At 40.9% G+C, this 16427-nt stretch overlaps 1 long non-coding RNA gene and 4 pseudogenes across 1 annotated transcript in view; 4 read left to right on the top strand and 1 right to left on the bottom strand.

The window, feature by feature from the left end:
* LOC145520547 (uncharacterized) overlaps window positions 1-16427 on the bottom strand; it is a 64119-nt gene that overhangs the window by 28106 nt on the left and 19586 nt on the right. The gene's annotated exons all lie outside the window — the stretch shown is intronic.
* LOC145520820 (cytochrome b pseudogene) lies at window positions 4974-6086 on the top strand (annotated as a pseudogene).
* On the top strand, window positions 8066-8842 carry LOC145520819 (cytochrome c oxidase subunit 2 pseudogene; annotated as a pseudogene).
* LOC145520818 (cytochrome c oxidase subunit 3 pseudogene) lies at window positions 9667-10750 on the top strand (annotated as a pseudogene).
* LOC145520816 (cytochrome b pseudogene) lies at window positions 15245-16130 on the top strand (annotated as a pseudogene).

Here is a 16427-nt window from a genome sequence, read left to right as displayed (position 1 = left end):
TATACAAGCAGCTCATGCAACTCAATATCAGAAAAAGAAACAATCCAATCAGAAGTGGGCAAAAGGCCTAAACAGACATTTCTCCAAAAAAGATAAACAGATGGATAATAAACACATGAAAAGATGCTCAATATTGCTCACTATTAGAGAAATGCAAATCAAAACTACAATAAGATAGTCTGGTATTCTGATCTCATACCAGTCAGAATGATCACCATCAAAAAAATCTACAAAAAATAAATGCTGGAGAGGGTGTGAAGAAAACGGGACCCTCTTCCCACACTACTGGTGGGAATGTAAATTGATGCAGCCACTACTGAAGACAGTATGGAAATTCCTTAAAAAACTAGGAATAAAACTACCATATAACCTAGCAATCCCACTACTGGGTATATATCCTGAGAAAACCATAATTGAAAAAGACACATGTATCCCAGTGTTCACTGCAGCACTATTTGCAATGGCCAGGACATGGAAGCAACCTAGATGTCCACTGACAGATGAATGGATAAAGAAAGTGTAGTACATGTATGTGATGGAATATTACTCAGCCATAGAAAGGAATGCAAATGAGTCAGTGCTAATGAGGTGGATGAACCTAGAGTCTATTAAACAGAGTGAAGTAAGTCAGAAAGAGAAAAACAAATACTGCATATTAACACATATATATGGAATCTGGAAAGAAAGTGCCTATTTGCAGGGCAGCAATGGAGATGCAGACGTAGAGAATAGACTTATGGACACGGCAGGGAAGGAGAGGGTGGGACAAATGGAGAGAGTAGCATGGAAATATATACACTGCCATATGCAAAACAGCCAGTGGGAATTTGCTATACGACTCAGGGAACTCAAACCAGGACTATGACAACCTAGAGGGGTGGGATGAGGTGCGAGGGAGGTTCAGCATGGAGGGGACTCATGTATACCCATGGCTGATTTATGCTGATGTATGGCATAAACCAACACAATATTGTAAAGCAATTATCCTTCAATTAAAAATGAATTAAAAATACTATACTTCAATTTAAAAAATAAAAAGTATATATAACCGTTTCCTCACAACATTTCTTCGGTTTATCTGGAATATCACCATGATATTTCCGCTACCCTGATGCTCACACAACATGAAATATGATTTCATCAAGAGGCTCCTTCATTTCACTTACAACACTCATATTAATAGTTTTCATAATCTGAGAGGCATTGACAACACGATGAGAAGTCTCAACAGTAGAATAACTCTCCAAACTTAAGAGTGATGATACGGATGCCCTCATCACATCACACATTTGATGAACCCGTTTATGTCAGTCTAAAGTAAGTAATGGTGATACCACTAGCACAGGTGGTCTGCCAATGCAGGAGACATAAGAGATGCAGGTTCGATCTCTGGGTCAGGAAGGTTGCATGGCGACCCACTCCAGTATTCTTGCCTGGAGAATCCCATGGACAGAGGAGCCTGGCGGGCTACAGTCCACAGGGCCTCAAAGAGTTGGACACGACTGAAATGACTTAGCACAAAATAAGTAAGAAAGGCAGGAATCAAACCCTCTTCTATTGGTTTCAAGCCAATACCAAGCATTATGTCTCTCTTGACAAATGAGATATAGTAAAAATTATATAACTTTGTCCAGGTTAAATCACAGTTGAAAACCCTTTTTATTTCCATGGCATATCCTTTCCCTTGGACAGCAAGGAGATCAAACCAATCAACCCTAAAGGAAATCGACCCTGAATATTCATTGGAAGGACTGATGCGGAAGCTGAAGCTCCAATACTTTGGTCACTTGATGTGAAGAATCGACTCATTAGAAAAGACCCTGACGCTGCCAAAGATTGAGAGCAGGAGAAGGGGATAACAGAGGATGAGATGGTTGGATGGCATCACTGACTCAATGGACATGGGTATGAGCAAATTCCAGGAGATAGTGAAGGACAGGGAAGCCTGGCGTGCTGCTGTTCACTGGGTTGCAAAGAGTCGGACACGACTGAGTGCCTGAGCAACAATCCTTTTCCACTTGGCTTTAAAGACACGTCATCCACCACAGAACTCCTACACGTCCATGATCACATGTGAATCATCACATTTTCCATGAGTTCTTTGGCTCTTTATATTATTTCACTTATACTAACTAACGTATTAACTCAGACTAACAACTGAACTATCACATACAAACACAAGAGATGCACAAGTAGTTAGAAAAAAATCTGAACAATTTTACCATCAGCTTAACTTTAATTGCCATGCCATCCTTACCGATTATTTGCATAACACAAGAAATGAATCTATCATCTTTCTCTGACCCTACATACCCTAGGGCAGCAATGAGACCAGAGTTCATGGTCTCTTCTCAGCCCATCAAGATATTGGTACCTTACATTTACTACCTTGTGCTTGTCCATGGAGTTGCAAAGAGTCAGACACAACTTAGCGACTGAACAACAGCTTGGCCTGGAACAACAGGTTCTGTCTCAAGCCTACTTGCCTCACTATTATGCCAAGAAGGAATAACAATACCACTATTCTTAATGGCAACCCTAATAATTCTAAACATACATTGCACTCTAGCCAGCAGATACCACTGTCCTGCTAGCATCAGCACCTTGCAAAGCTGCACTTGAACTCTCCCTATTCGCAATAACATGAAACTTGTATGGCACCAACTAAGTACAAAATCTTAACCTTCTCCAATGGTAAAAATCATTATCCCTACAATTATATTAATACCATTCACAAGATTATCAAAGAATAACATAATCTGAGTTAATCCTATAGCCCACAGTTTACTGATTAGCTGAACAAGCCCATTTCTTTTCAGCCAGCTTAATGAATAGCCAACTTTTCACAGGTTTTTCTTCTTTGACTCCCTATCAGCACCACTACTGACGCTGCCACGCATACTTCTAGCCAGCCGATCCCACCTGTCCAAAGAATCCCTAATCTCCCCCCAAAACATCACCATACTAGTGGAAACATACTAGTGAAAACATTTCTCATTGTAACAGTGGTTGCCATGGAACAAATCCTAGTTTACATTTTACTTGAAGTAACACTAGTTCCAACTGTTACTATCATTACCCAGTGGAGTAATCAAACAGAACAACTTCAGGCAGAAGTTTACTTTTTGTTCTACACACTAGCAGGGTGCCTCCCACTCTCAGTAGCACTAGGGTATATCCACAACACTACAGGCTCATTAAACTTCTGAATAATTCACAGACATGGAGGATAGCTGGGTTGTTGCCAACAGGGAGGGGGCTGGGGGATTGATGGAGTGGAATGTTGGGGTTAGTAGATGTAAATAATGTATCAGGATGGATAAACAAGGTCCTATTGTATAGCATAGAGAACCTTATTCAATAGCCTGTGATAAACCACAATGGAAAAGAATATAAAAAGAGAATATATACAACAATGAAATATTTCTCAGACATAAAAAAGAACAAAATGCCATCAGTAGCAGCATGGATGGACCTAGAGATTGTCATACTGAGTGATATAAGTCAGTTAAAGACAAATATCATATGATATCACTTCTATGTGGAAATTTAGAAAAGGCAATACAAGTGAACTTATTTTCAAGATAGAAGTAGAGTTACTGATATAGAAAACAAAGTTATGGTTTGGCTGGAGAATAAGGGCAGGAGGGATAAATTGAGAGATTGGGACTGACTCCTAGCGACCCCATGGGTCTGCAGCCTACCAGGCTCCTCCACCCATGGGATTTTCCAGGCAAGAGTACTGGAGTGGGGTGCCATTGCCTTCTCCACATACACACTACTCTATATAAAATATATACCCAATAAGAACCTACTGTATAACACAGGGAACTCTACTCAATATTCTGTAATGGCCTTATTTAAGACAATAATCTAAAAGAGAGTGGTTATATGTATGTGTATAACTGAATAACTTTGCTGTATAGCAGAAGGTAATACAACATTGTAAACCAACTATACTTCAATAAATTTTTCAGTTATTTAATTCAACGTTGAACATAAATAACATCTAACATTTTCATAGGAATAGCATGCACAATAGCTTTCAGAGTAAAACTTCTCAACGGCCTTCACCTCTGTTCACCCAAAGCTGCAAATGGCATTATTTCATTCATTCTTTCTAATGGTTGAGTAATATTCCATTGTGTGTATGTATGTGTATATAGAACATGTTTTACTTACATCTACCTTGCTGACTGAAATAAAACTTCCACACTATTATTGGACCAAAAAGGCCTAATCAAACTCTATTTCCTTTCATTCCTTATTACCCTCCTCCTGAGCATCTATTTAGTTACCACACGTAATCTCCATCGTGACTCCAACACCAGTAAGCAGTTATCAGCCAGTAACAACTACTAATTAAGTACCACAATTGCACAACCAACCATTTCTAAAGCCCGCTTGCCAAACCCAGAATCACCTGTATCAATGATTCAATCTCCTGATCCATTAAATTTAAACACAAACTCTATTTCCCAATCTTTGAAAAAATTAAAAAAAAAAATTGAAATCCCCATCATTCATCCTGAAAGAGACAGGCCTAAAACAGTTTTATTAGAGACTCAAACCTCACAAAACTGCTCAGCAGTCACAGCTGCTGTGTCACCAAATACCACTAATATTCCAACCAAAGAAATCAAAATACTATTTAACCTAAAAAGGCAGAAAAATTCAACACTAGACCACAGCCAACACCACTCACAAACAACTCAAACTCACCATGAATAGGTGAAGGTTTTGAAGAAAAACCTTCTGAACTCATGACAAAAATACTACTGAACATAAACAGAATGTATGTCATCAAAGTTCATACATGGAATCCAACCATAACCAATGACATAAAAAAAAATGGTTGTATTTCAAGTATAAGAACACTAATGACACCCATGGTGGATTCATGTCAATGTATGGCAAAACAAATATTGCAAAGTTAAAAAATAGAAAATAAATTAAAAAAAAGAAGAACACTAATGACTTGCATCCAAAAATCACACCCACTAATAATCATTAACAACACATTCATTGATCTCCTGGCCCCATCAAACATTTCATTTTGATAAAACTTTGGCTCATTTCTGGGCATTTTTAGTTCAACAAATCTTGACAGGCTTATTCTAGAAACACATTATCCATCAGACTCAATAACTGCTTTCTCCGTAACACATCTGCTGGGACATAAAATACAGATGAATCATCTGATGTCTATGTGCAAATGGAGTATCTCTATTCTTTCTCTGCCTATTCATTCATGCAGCACGAGACTTATACCATGGATTTGATTCCACTCTAGAAACATGACATATTGGAATTACCCTACTATTCACAGTAACAGCCACAGCCTTCCTAGGCTATGTTCTACCCTGAGGACAGACACTGTATCATTCCGAGGGGCAGCAGTCATCACTAATCTCCTTTCAGCAATCCATACGCTGGCACAAACCTACTGAAGGAACATGAGGTGAACTTGCGGTAGACAAAGCAAGTCTCACATGATTCTTTGCCTTCTATTTCATCCCATTCACCATCACAGCACTAGCAGTCATTCACCTACTATTCCTTCATGAAACAGGCTTTAAAGAATCCTACAGGGGGTCTCATCTGACATTAATAAAGCTTCATTCCATACCTACTACATGATCAAAGATATCCTAGGTGCCTGTTAATTCTAATCTTGCTAATATTAGTATTATTTTCACCCGACCTCTAGGAGATGCAGACAACTAGACTCCAGCCAGCCCCATCAACATACCACCTCATGTAAAGCCAGATGACAGCTCTTACACATGCAATTCTACCATCAGTTACTAATACATTAAGGGGTGCATTAACTCTAATATTTTCAATTTTAATCCTAGCATCTGTTTCAACAGTTCACACATCCAATCATGAAGCATGGCATTCCAACCTCTCAGCCAAGGTTTATTCTGAGTCCTAGTAGCAGATCAATTAACAACGTGATTTGAGGACAGCTGGTCAAACACCCTTTCATCACTAACAGACACTTAGCATCTATTTTATACTTCTTTTTAATTCTAGTGCTAATACTAGTAAATAGCCTTATTGAAAATCATCTTCTACTATGAAGAGTCTTTGCAGTACATCTGTTACCTGGTCGTTCACACCAGAAAAGGAGCTCAACCACCTCCCTAAGACTCAAGGGAGAAGCTCCAGCTTCACCATCAGGACCCAAAGCTGAAACTCTACTCAAACCCTCCCCTGAGCATTTACTGTGGGACATTTACAAAATCATGGAGTACTATGTAAGTGTTAAAACAGCATGTTTCCTGCCCCTCAGTCATGCACTCCATGCATTATATGCATGTCCACACGCACAAGCATATATTATATGGCACATAATATATATATATATAAATTATAATTTATAATATATATAATTGTGCAAAATTTATTGACCTTAAGCTTATAAGCATGCACGCTATATTACTAATAGTACACAGTACATGTTTTCATTGATCATACGTAGCAACGAAGTCAAATCAGTTCCAGTCACAAAAGTATCATGCCCAACAGACCTAGAGCTTCATCAGCCCACTGTGTGAGATCATCAACCTGCTCAGCCTGTGTTCGTCTTCCGGCTCTGGGCCCGTAATGCATGCAGCTTCTATTAATGAACTTCAGACAACTGGTTCTTATTTCAGAACCACCTCGCCTACAATGGTCCACTCATTCCTCTTAAATACGACACCTCCAGGGATGAGGACTACTCAGCCCATGCTCACGTGTAACTGTGGTTTCATGTGTTTTTTAAATTAGGGGGATGTTTTGCCTCAGCTATGGCATCTGAGGCCCTAACACCATCAGATAGAGGCACATGTGAGCCTGAGCATCATTTTATTTGTTTGTTGACCTTTCTGGTCAGGAGCCCATCATATATTTACAGTAGGAATAGATGTTACACCAGCATACTACACATCAGCTGCGATAATTATAGCGATTCCTACAGGAGCAGAAGTATTTAGCTGACTAGCAACTCTTCACAGAATTAACATCAAATGATTCCCTGCTATATTATGAGCCCTAGGATTTATCTCCTTTTTACCATAGGTGAATTAACAGAAATTAGTTTAGCCAACACATCCCAGGATATAGTCCTTCACGACACACACCAAGTAGTTGCTCTTTTCCATGATGTACCATCAACAGAGGCGGTATTTGCTCTCACAGGAGGCTTTGGGCATTGATTGCCACTATTCTCATGTTATACACTCAATTCATCAGGAGCAGAAATCCATTTTGTAATGGTATTTGTAGGCATAAATATAACTTTCTTCCCACATTTCCTTGGTTCTTCTGGAATACCACAATAGTCCCACTACCCTGATACATATACAATATGAAATACCATTTTATCAATAGATTCATTCACTCTATTTATGCCACTAATACTAATAATTTTTATAATCCAAGAGGCATTTGCACCACAAGGAGAGGTCCAACAATAGACTTAATGACTCCAAACTTAGAATGATTACAGGAATGCCCACCACATCACAACACACATCTGAAGAACCTGCTCATGTCAGTCTAACACAAGAAATGAAGGGGCTTCCCTGGTGCCTCAGTAGTAACGAAGCCGCCTGCCAATGCAGGAGATACGGGTTGGATTCCTGGTCCAGGAAGATTCCACGTGTCAAGGAGGAGCTAAGCCTATGTGCCATAGCTCCTGAGCCTCTGCCCCTGAGCCTGGGAGCTAGAACTACAAGCCCACGGGCCACAACCACTGAGGCCCGGGCACCCAGAGCCCGTGCTCTGCAGTGAGAGAAGCCACCGCAGTGAAGAGCCAGTGTGCTGGCACAGAGCTGCCCCCACAGAGCTGCCCCCACTGGCAACCAGAGAAAAGCCCGTGCAGCAACACAGACCAGCACAGCCGAGAATAAAGAAATTAACTGATTAAAAAAAAAAGAAATGAGAGAACTTTCTTCTACTGGTTTCAAGCCAACAGCATAGCCATTATTTCTTGCTCAATAAATGAGATATTAGTAAAAAAAAATTATGTAACTTTGCCCAGGGTCACTTATATGTGAACATCCTCTCTGTCTCCATGGCATGACCTTTTCACCTCAGCTTTCAAGACTCAACATCACCCATCAGAGAAGAGCACCTTCATTTCCACGATCACACATGAACCACTGTGTTTTTCCTTAAATCACTGGTTTCTTTATATTATTTCACTCATACTAATAAACACATACAAACACAAGAGATGTACGAGAAGTCAAAACAATCTGAAAAATTTTTCCAGCCATCATCCTAATCTTAATTACATTGTCATCCTTAAGTCTTTTTTTTTTTTTTCTGAGATATATTTTTCATGTGGACCATTTTGTAAAGTCTCCATTGAATTTGTTACAATATTATTTCTATTTTATGTTTTGGTATTTTGGCTGGAAGGCATGTGGGATCCCGGCTTCCCGACCAGGGAACGAATGGGCACCCCTGCATTGGAAGGTGAAGTCTAACTACGGGACCACCAGCAATCGGAAGTCCCTCATTGCGAATTCTTTACATGACAGACAAAACCATCCTTCTCTGACCCTAAAACCTTCACGGCACCAATGAGACTGGAGTTAACGAATACACCGATTATGGAGATTTACATTCAGAATCCTCTATGATCAGACCTAAAGCCAGGAGAACTGTGATTGTTAGAGGGAGATAACCCAGAAGTCACAATCTGAAATGCAATCTCCTCCAGAGATGTTTTACACTCATGACCTAGCCATTCATTGGGCCTAAAAAGGGATGCATTCCAGAACACTTATTCCCAACAACCCTCATATAAACACAACCAGGCCTATATCATGGGCTTCCCTGGTAGCTCAGACAGTAACGAATCCACCTGCAATGCAGGAGACCTGGGTTCGATCCCTGGGTTGGGAAGATTCTCTTGAGGATGGCACGGCAATCCACTCCAGTATTCTTGCCTGGAGGATCCCCATGGAGAGGAGCCTGGAGGGCTACAGTCCATGGAGTTGCAAAGAATTGGACACAACTGAACACACACACACACACACAGGCCTATATTATGTATAGTGCTCAGGAATCTGTGGAGCAAATCATAGCTTCACACGTATCGTTCATGAATTCCACTAAAATATTTCAAGAAATGACCTATATCAGTACCATAAATTTATTAAGCCAAACAGTATCAACTTTTTCAGTTGAAGATGGGAGTTATATTTCCCCTTAAATATATGCCACAACTGGATATAGTAACATGATCCGTTACTGTTTGAATCATTCCAGCCCTACTGATCACAGTCCAATGAAAAATTTCCAACTATGTTTATCACTTAAAGCCAGAATTAAAACTCACTCAAACCCCAACACAATCCACCCCTTCAGAAACAAAATGAACAAAAATTTAATGGCCTCTCTCATCACCTCAACAATAACACAACTTCCTCTTATTATCTTCACTGTTCTAGACCCCAGCACTGTATTCCCCACACCTAACCTATGAATCCACAACCACAGAATTTCTACTCGACAACGATGAGTTCAACTCACATGAAAACAAACAGTAGCTATTCACAATCACAGAGGACAGACCCGACCATGAATACTTCATTCTGTTTATCCGATCAATGAATTTATTAGGACCTTTCTACCTTCATTCACACCCACCACACAACTCTCCATATGGTCAGGTCCAGCAATACCTCTTTGAGCAAGAACGGTAATGCCTGGTCTTCCCCACAAAACAAAAGCATTCTTGGCCCATTTTCAACCACAAGGAACCCCCATTCCTCTTATCCCCGTGCTGGTGCTCACCACAACCGTGAGCCTATTTAGTCAACCCACAGCCTCAGCCATATGATTAACAGCCAATATTAGAACAGGTCACTCATTCATTCACTGGATTGGAGGGACAACTATGGCACTCCTACATACTAGGACCACCCCATCCCTAAGACAGTCATACTCTTATCCTGATCACAATCCTCAAATTTGCTGTTGCCCTAATTCAAGCTGAGGAAGTCATTCTACTAGGAAGTCTTTATTTACATGACAACCCAGCATGCCCCACCAAACCCCTGCACATCAGGGTAAATCCTAGTCCCTGACCCCTTACAGGAGCTCCTCCAGCCCTCCTAACATCTGCCGCAATAATAGGACCTCGGTTTAGTACTATTCTTATCGCTAAGCCTACTAATACTCTGACAATATATCAATGATGATGAGACACTGTCCCAGAAAGCACCTTCCAAGGCCATCCTACAAAAAAGACTTTGATCTGGACTAATTCTTTTCATGATTTCAGAAGTCCTCTTACTTACTGGCTTCTTCTGAGCCTTCCATCACTCAAGTCTCACCCCCACACACCCACCCTGAACTAAGTGGATGGTGCCCACCCCAGGCATCCACCCTCAAAACCCACTAGAGGACCAATATTCAGTACCTCAGTCCCATTAGCTTCTGGGGTACCCATCACTGAGCCCAAAAGAGCCTCATAGAAGGAAACTGAACATATATACGCCAAGCTCTTTCTATGACAATTACCTTGGGGGTTTGCTACGCATTTCACAAGCCCCAGAATAGTATGAAACACCTTTTATAATTTTAGATGGAGTGTACAGATCAGTTATATGGGTGCAGAATTTTATGACTGACATGTAATGACTGGTTTTACTTTCCTAATTGTCTGTTTTTTAGACCGATTAAAATGTTCACATTAAATCACCATTTGGGCTTTGCTTCCTTAACTGACATTTTGTGGATGTAGTATGCCTATTCCTTTGTTTATCTATTTATTGATGAGGATCCTTTTCGTATTAATTCACACAATTAAAAGTCAAAGTGTTTTAGTCACTCAGTTGTATCTGACTCTTTGCAACCCCACGGACTGCAGCCCACTAGGAATTCTATCCATGGAATTTTTGAAGCAAGAATACTGGAGGGGGGATCTTCTCCAGGGAATCTTCCTGATTCAGGGATTGAACCCAGGTCTCCTGCATTTCAGGCAGACTCTTTACCATCTGAGCCATCCGGGAAGCCCCAGGCTGAACGCTGGGCCCCAGAGAATTGATGCTTTGGAACTGTGGTGTTGGAGAAGACTCTTGAGGGCCCCTTGGACTGCACAGAGATCAAAGCAGTCAATCCTGAAGGAAATCAAGCCTGAATATTCATTGGAAGGACTGATGCTGAAGCTGAAGCTCCAACACTTGGGCCACCTAATGTGAAGAGCCTACTTGCTGAAAAGACCCTGATGCTGGGAAAGATTGAGGGCAAGAGGAGAAGGGGACGACAGAGGATGAGATGGTTGGATGGCATCACCGACTCGATGGACATGAGTTTGAGCAAACTCCCGGAGATAGTGAAGGACAGGGAAGCTGGGGTCACAAAGAGTCAGACACAACTGAGTGACTGAACAACAGCAACACACAATTGACTTCTATTCAGTGTTGGTATAGAATGAAAAAGAATAAATCTCACACCAACTTTAGTCACAAATAGAGCACCTAGTCTCACTACTTGTATGTTTTGCATTCCGACTTCCTCCATTAAATATTCATTTACCCAGAAAAAAGCAAGTCCCTAGGATTTGACCCCATAGGATCGGCATGCTTACCCCTGTTCCATAAAAGTTTCCTTCGTGGCTGTGACAGTCCTTCTCTTCACACAGAGACTGCTCTCCTTTCGCCTATACCCTAGGCATCCAGACAAATAACCTAAAAGCACTGCTCATTATAGCTCTGTTTCCAATGTTACCACTACCAACAAGCCTGGCCTATGGAATGAACCCAAAATGGACTATCATGAACTTAACATGATCATTAGTTTAAGCTAAAATGAATCATTTTTAACTGAGAAAATGATTAAGTTCATAATTATCAATTGCCTTTAGTATATATAAATATTACCACAGCATATATAGTATCCCTTATACAATTATTAATATGTGGATCTCACCTAACAGCCTCACTAATTATGCCTGAAACTGTTAGTCGCTCACTTGCGTCTGCCTCTTTGTGACCCCATGGACTCTAGCCCACCAGGCCCCTCTGTCTCTGGGATTCTCCAGGCAAGAATACTGGAGTTGGGTTGCCATGCCCCTCTCCAGGGGATCTTCCCGACCCAGGGATTGAACCTGGGTCTCCCACATTGCAGGCAGATTCTTTACCATCTGGGCAGCCAGGGAAGCACCACTATTATGCCTGGAAGGAATAATATTATCACTATTTTAATCACTATTCATGACAGCAACCTAATAGTTCTAAACACACATTTCACTGTAGCCAGTCGATGCCCATTGTCCTACTAGTATTTGCAGCTTGTGAAGCAAAACTTGAACTCTCCCTACTAGTAACAGCATCAAACACATATGGCACCAACTAGGTACAAAATCTTAACCACCTCCAATGACAAAAATCATTATCCTAACTATGATATTAGTACCACTAGCATGATTATCAGAGAATACTATCTGAATCAACTCTACAGCCCACAGCTTACTGATTAGTTGAATAAACCTGTTTTTTTCCTCAACTAATTTAATATAGTCTCAACTCTCCACTCGTTTTTTCTCTGATTCCCTATCAGCGTCACTATTTTTCCTTAAATTTCTTTATTCATTTTTGGCTGTGCTGGGTCCTCCTTGCTGTGCAGGCTGCTCTCCCGCTGCGGAGCACGGGCTCTGGGGCACACAGGCTTCAGCGGTTGCGGCACAGGGGCTCAGTAACTGCAGTTCCCCGGCTCCAGAGCGCACGCTCAGCAGTTGCGGCAGACAGGCTTGGCTGCTATGTGGCATGTGGGATCTTCCTGGACCAGAGATGGAACCAGGTCTTCTGCATGGGCAGGTGGATTCTTTACCACTGAGCCTCCAGGGAAGCTCCTTATCAGCACTACTATTAGCTCCAACAACGTGATTTTGTCACTTAGACTTGTAGCCAGCCAACTCCACCTGTCCAAAGAACCCCTAACTTTGGACAAAACTTTTGGAAAACTTAACAAAAACTCTTGGGAAAAAACTCTACATCGCATACTAGGAAAAGTACAAATATTCCTAATCTTAACATTGGCTGCCACAGAATAAACTCTAGTTTTCATTTTCTTTGAAACAACATTAGTTCCAACACTTACTGTCATTACTCAATAGGGTAATCAAACGTAACAACTTCAGGCAGGACCTTCCTACTCTACACCCTTAGAGGATCCCTCCCATTCTTAGTAGCACTAGGATATATCCATAATATTACAAAAACATGAAAATTCATAATAATTCAGTCACAGAGAACAGACTGGTGATTGCCAAGGGAGAGGGGACTGGGGGAGGGATGGAGTAGGAGGCTGGGGTGAGAAGAGGTAACTTTTATAAACAGAATGGATACGCAACAAGGTCCTACTGTATAGCACAGGGAACTACATTCATTATTCTATGATAAACCATAATGGGAAAGAATATTAAAAATATAAACTGAATTGCTTCACTGCATATTAACACTAAATCAACTATACTTCAATAAAATTTTTTAAACTTAATAATTCAACATTGAATACAAATAATGCCTGACTCCTGATCTAACATTCTCATGGGACTAGCATGCACAATAGCCTTCAGAGTAAAACAACCTCCCGATGGCATTTACCTCTGATCATCCAAAGCTGCAAATGGCATTATTTCATTATTTTCAAGTACTCAGGAAAATTCCATTGTGTGTGTATGCATGTGTGTATGTATGTGTATGTGCTGTGCTAAGTCGCTTCAGTTGTGTCTGACTCTCCACAACCCCCTGGACTGTAGCCCGCCAGGCTCCTCTGTCCATGGGATTCTCCAGGCAAGAATACTGGAGTGGGTTGCCATGCCCTCCTCCAGGGGGTCTTCCCAACCCAGAGGTCGAACCCTTGTCTCTCTGTCTCCTGCACTGGCAGGTGCGTTATTTATTTACTATTGCCGCCACCTGGGAAGATAGGTGTATATATTTGTGTGTGTGTGTGTGTGTGTCTACCACATCTTGTTTATCCACATATCTGTCAAAGCATTATTTCTTCTAATATGACTGCAACATCTTTTACCAAAATCCACTTCTCCTACTCACATAAGGACCTCTACACTAGTATCAGACCTAATCAAACTTTATTTCCTCTCTTTCCTCATTATCCTCCTCCTGAGCATAACTCTGATTACTTACCACAAGTAACCTCCATCATGACCCAACACCAAGAAGCAATGATCATCCAGTAACAATTACTAGTTAAGTATCACAACTGTACAACCCACAGCCATTCTTAGAGCCATTCCTCCTTTCTAACAAACCCAGAATCAACCTGCAGATGACAGGTTTACTCCTAGCAATACATCGCCCAACAGACACAATAACTGTTTTCTGATCCGTAACACATCTGCCAAGCATCAGTGACTCAATCCCCTAATCCATTAAATATAAACAGTCTCTACCTTCTCATCCTTGAAACCATTAAAGGAAAAAAAAAAAACTGAAATCCCCATCATTCATCCTGAAAGAAATATGCCTAAAACAGTTTTATTAGAGACTCAAACCTCACAAAACTGCTCAGTAGCCATAGCTTCTGTGTGATCAAATACCACTAACATTCCACCCAAAGAAGTCAAATACTATTTAACCTAAAAAGGACCCAGCAAAATTCAACACTAGACCACAACCAACATCATCACTCACAAACAACAAAACCTTCAAAACTCATGACAAAAATAGCACTAAATATAAATAAAATGTATGTCCACATGGAATCCAACCACGGCCAGTGACACCAAAAAACCATCTTTGTATTTCAAGTGTAAGAACACTAATGACCAACATCCAAAAATCACACCCAGTAATTAAAATCATTAACAACATATTTATTGATCTCCTTGGCCCCAAACATTTCATCTTGATGAACTTTGGTGTGCTTCTGGGCGTTTATTTAGTTCTACTAATCTTGACAGCTTTATTCCTAGTAAAACACGATAACTGCTTTCTCATCAGTAGCACACATCTGCTGAAACATAAACTCCAGATGAATCATCTGATGGGTGTGTGATGGATATGTATGCTCAGTTGTGTCTGACTCTTTGAAACACTGTGGACTGTGGCCCACTAGGCTCTGCTGTCCATGGGATTTTCCAGGCAGCAATAGTGAAGTGGACTGCCATCTCCTCCTTCAGGGGATCTTCCCGACCCAGTGATTGAACCCGCATCTCCTGCACTGGCAGGCGGATTCTCTCCACTGTGCCGCCTGGGAAGCATCTACATGAAATGGAGCATCTATATTCTTTATCTGCCTATTCATTCACGTGGCACAAGACTTAAACCATGGATTTAATTCCATTCTAGAAACATGAAATACTGGACTTATCCTACTATTCACGGTAACAGTCACAGCCTTCCTAGGTTATGTTCTACGCTGAGGACAAATACTGCATCATTCTGAGGGGCACCAGTCACCGCTAACCTCCTCTCAGAAGTTCACACGTTGGCACCAACCTAGCGGATGAACCTGAGGTGGGTTTTCCGCAGACAAAGCAACATGCACATGCTTCTTGGCCTTCCACTTCATCCTCCCATTCACATCACAGCCCTGGCAGCCCCTCACCTAACCTTCCATTCCTTCATGAAACAGCCTTTAAGAATCCTACAGGGATCTCATCTGACATCAACGTAATTCCATTCCATTCCTACCACATGATCAAAAATACCCTGGGTGCCTTACTATTATTCTAATCTTGTTAATATTAGTGTTACTTTCACCTGGTCTGTTAAGAGACCCAGACAACTACACTCCAGCCAACCCCCTCAACACAGCATCTTATATTATTAAGCCTGAATAACAGCTCCTATTTACATATGCAATTCAACCATCAATTACTAATACATTAAGGGGCCCATTAGCCCTAATCTTTTCCATTTTAATTCTATCACTTATCCAACACTTCACATATCCGAACATGAGACATGCCATTCCACCCTCTCAGCCAATGCCTGTTCTGAATCCTAGTAGCAGACCTATTAGCATTAATGGGAACTGGAGGACAATCCATCAAACACCCTTTCATCATTACCAGGTAATAAGCATATATTTTATACTTATTAATTCTAGTGCTCATACCAATAACTAGCATTATTGCAAATCACCTCCTACTATGAAGAGTCTCTGTAGTATATCTGTTACCTGGTCTTGTAAACCAGAAAAGGAGCTCAATCCATCTCCCTAAGACTCAAGGAGGGAGCTCCATCTCCAGCATCAGTACCCAAAGCTGAAATTCTACTTAAACTCTTCCTTGAATATTTACTATGGGACATTCACAAAATCATTAAGTATCAAAACAGCATATTTCCCCTCATAATTATGTGCTCAGTGCGTTAAATGTATATCCACACACACAAGTACATATTATATAGAACATAATACACAGGGCTTCCCTGGTGGCTCAGTGGTAAAGA

This window comes from Giraffa tippelskirchi, chromosome 9, assembly GCF_054371585.1.
Source record: "Giraffa tippelskirchi isolate mGirTip1 chromosome 9, T2T-mGirTip1v1.2.pri, whole genome shotgun sequence".
Lineage (NCBI taxonomy): Eukaryota > Metazoa > Chordata > Mammalia > Artiodactyla > Giraffidae > Giraffa > Giraffa tippelskirchi.
The sequence above is the reverse complement of the archived record's forward strand: the minus strand, read 5'-3'. Positions and strand labels throughout refer to the sequence as shown.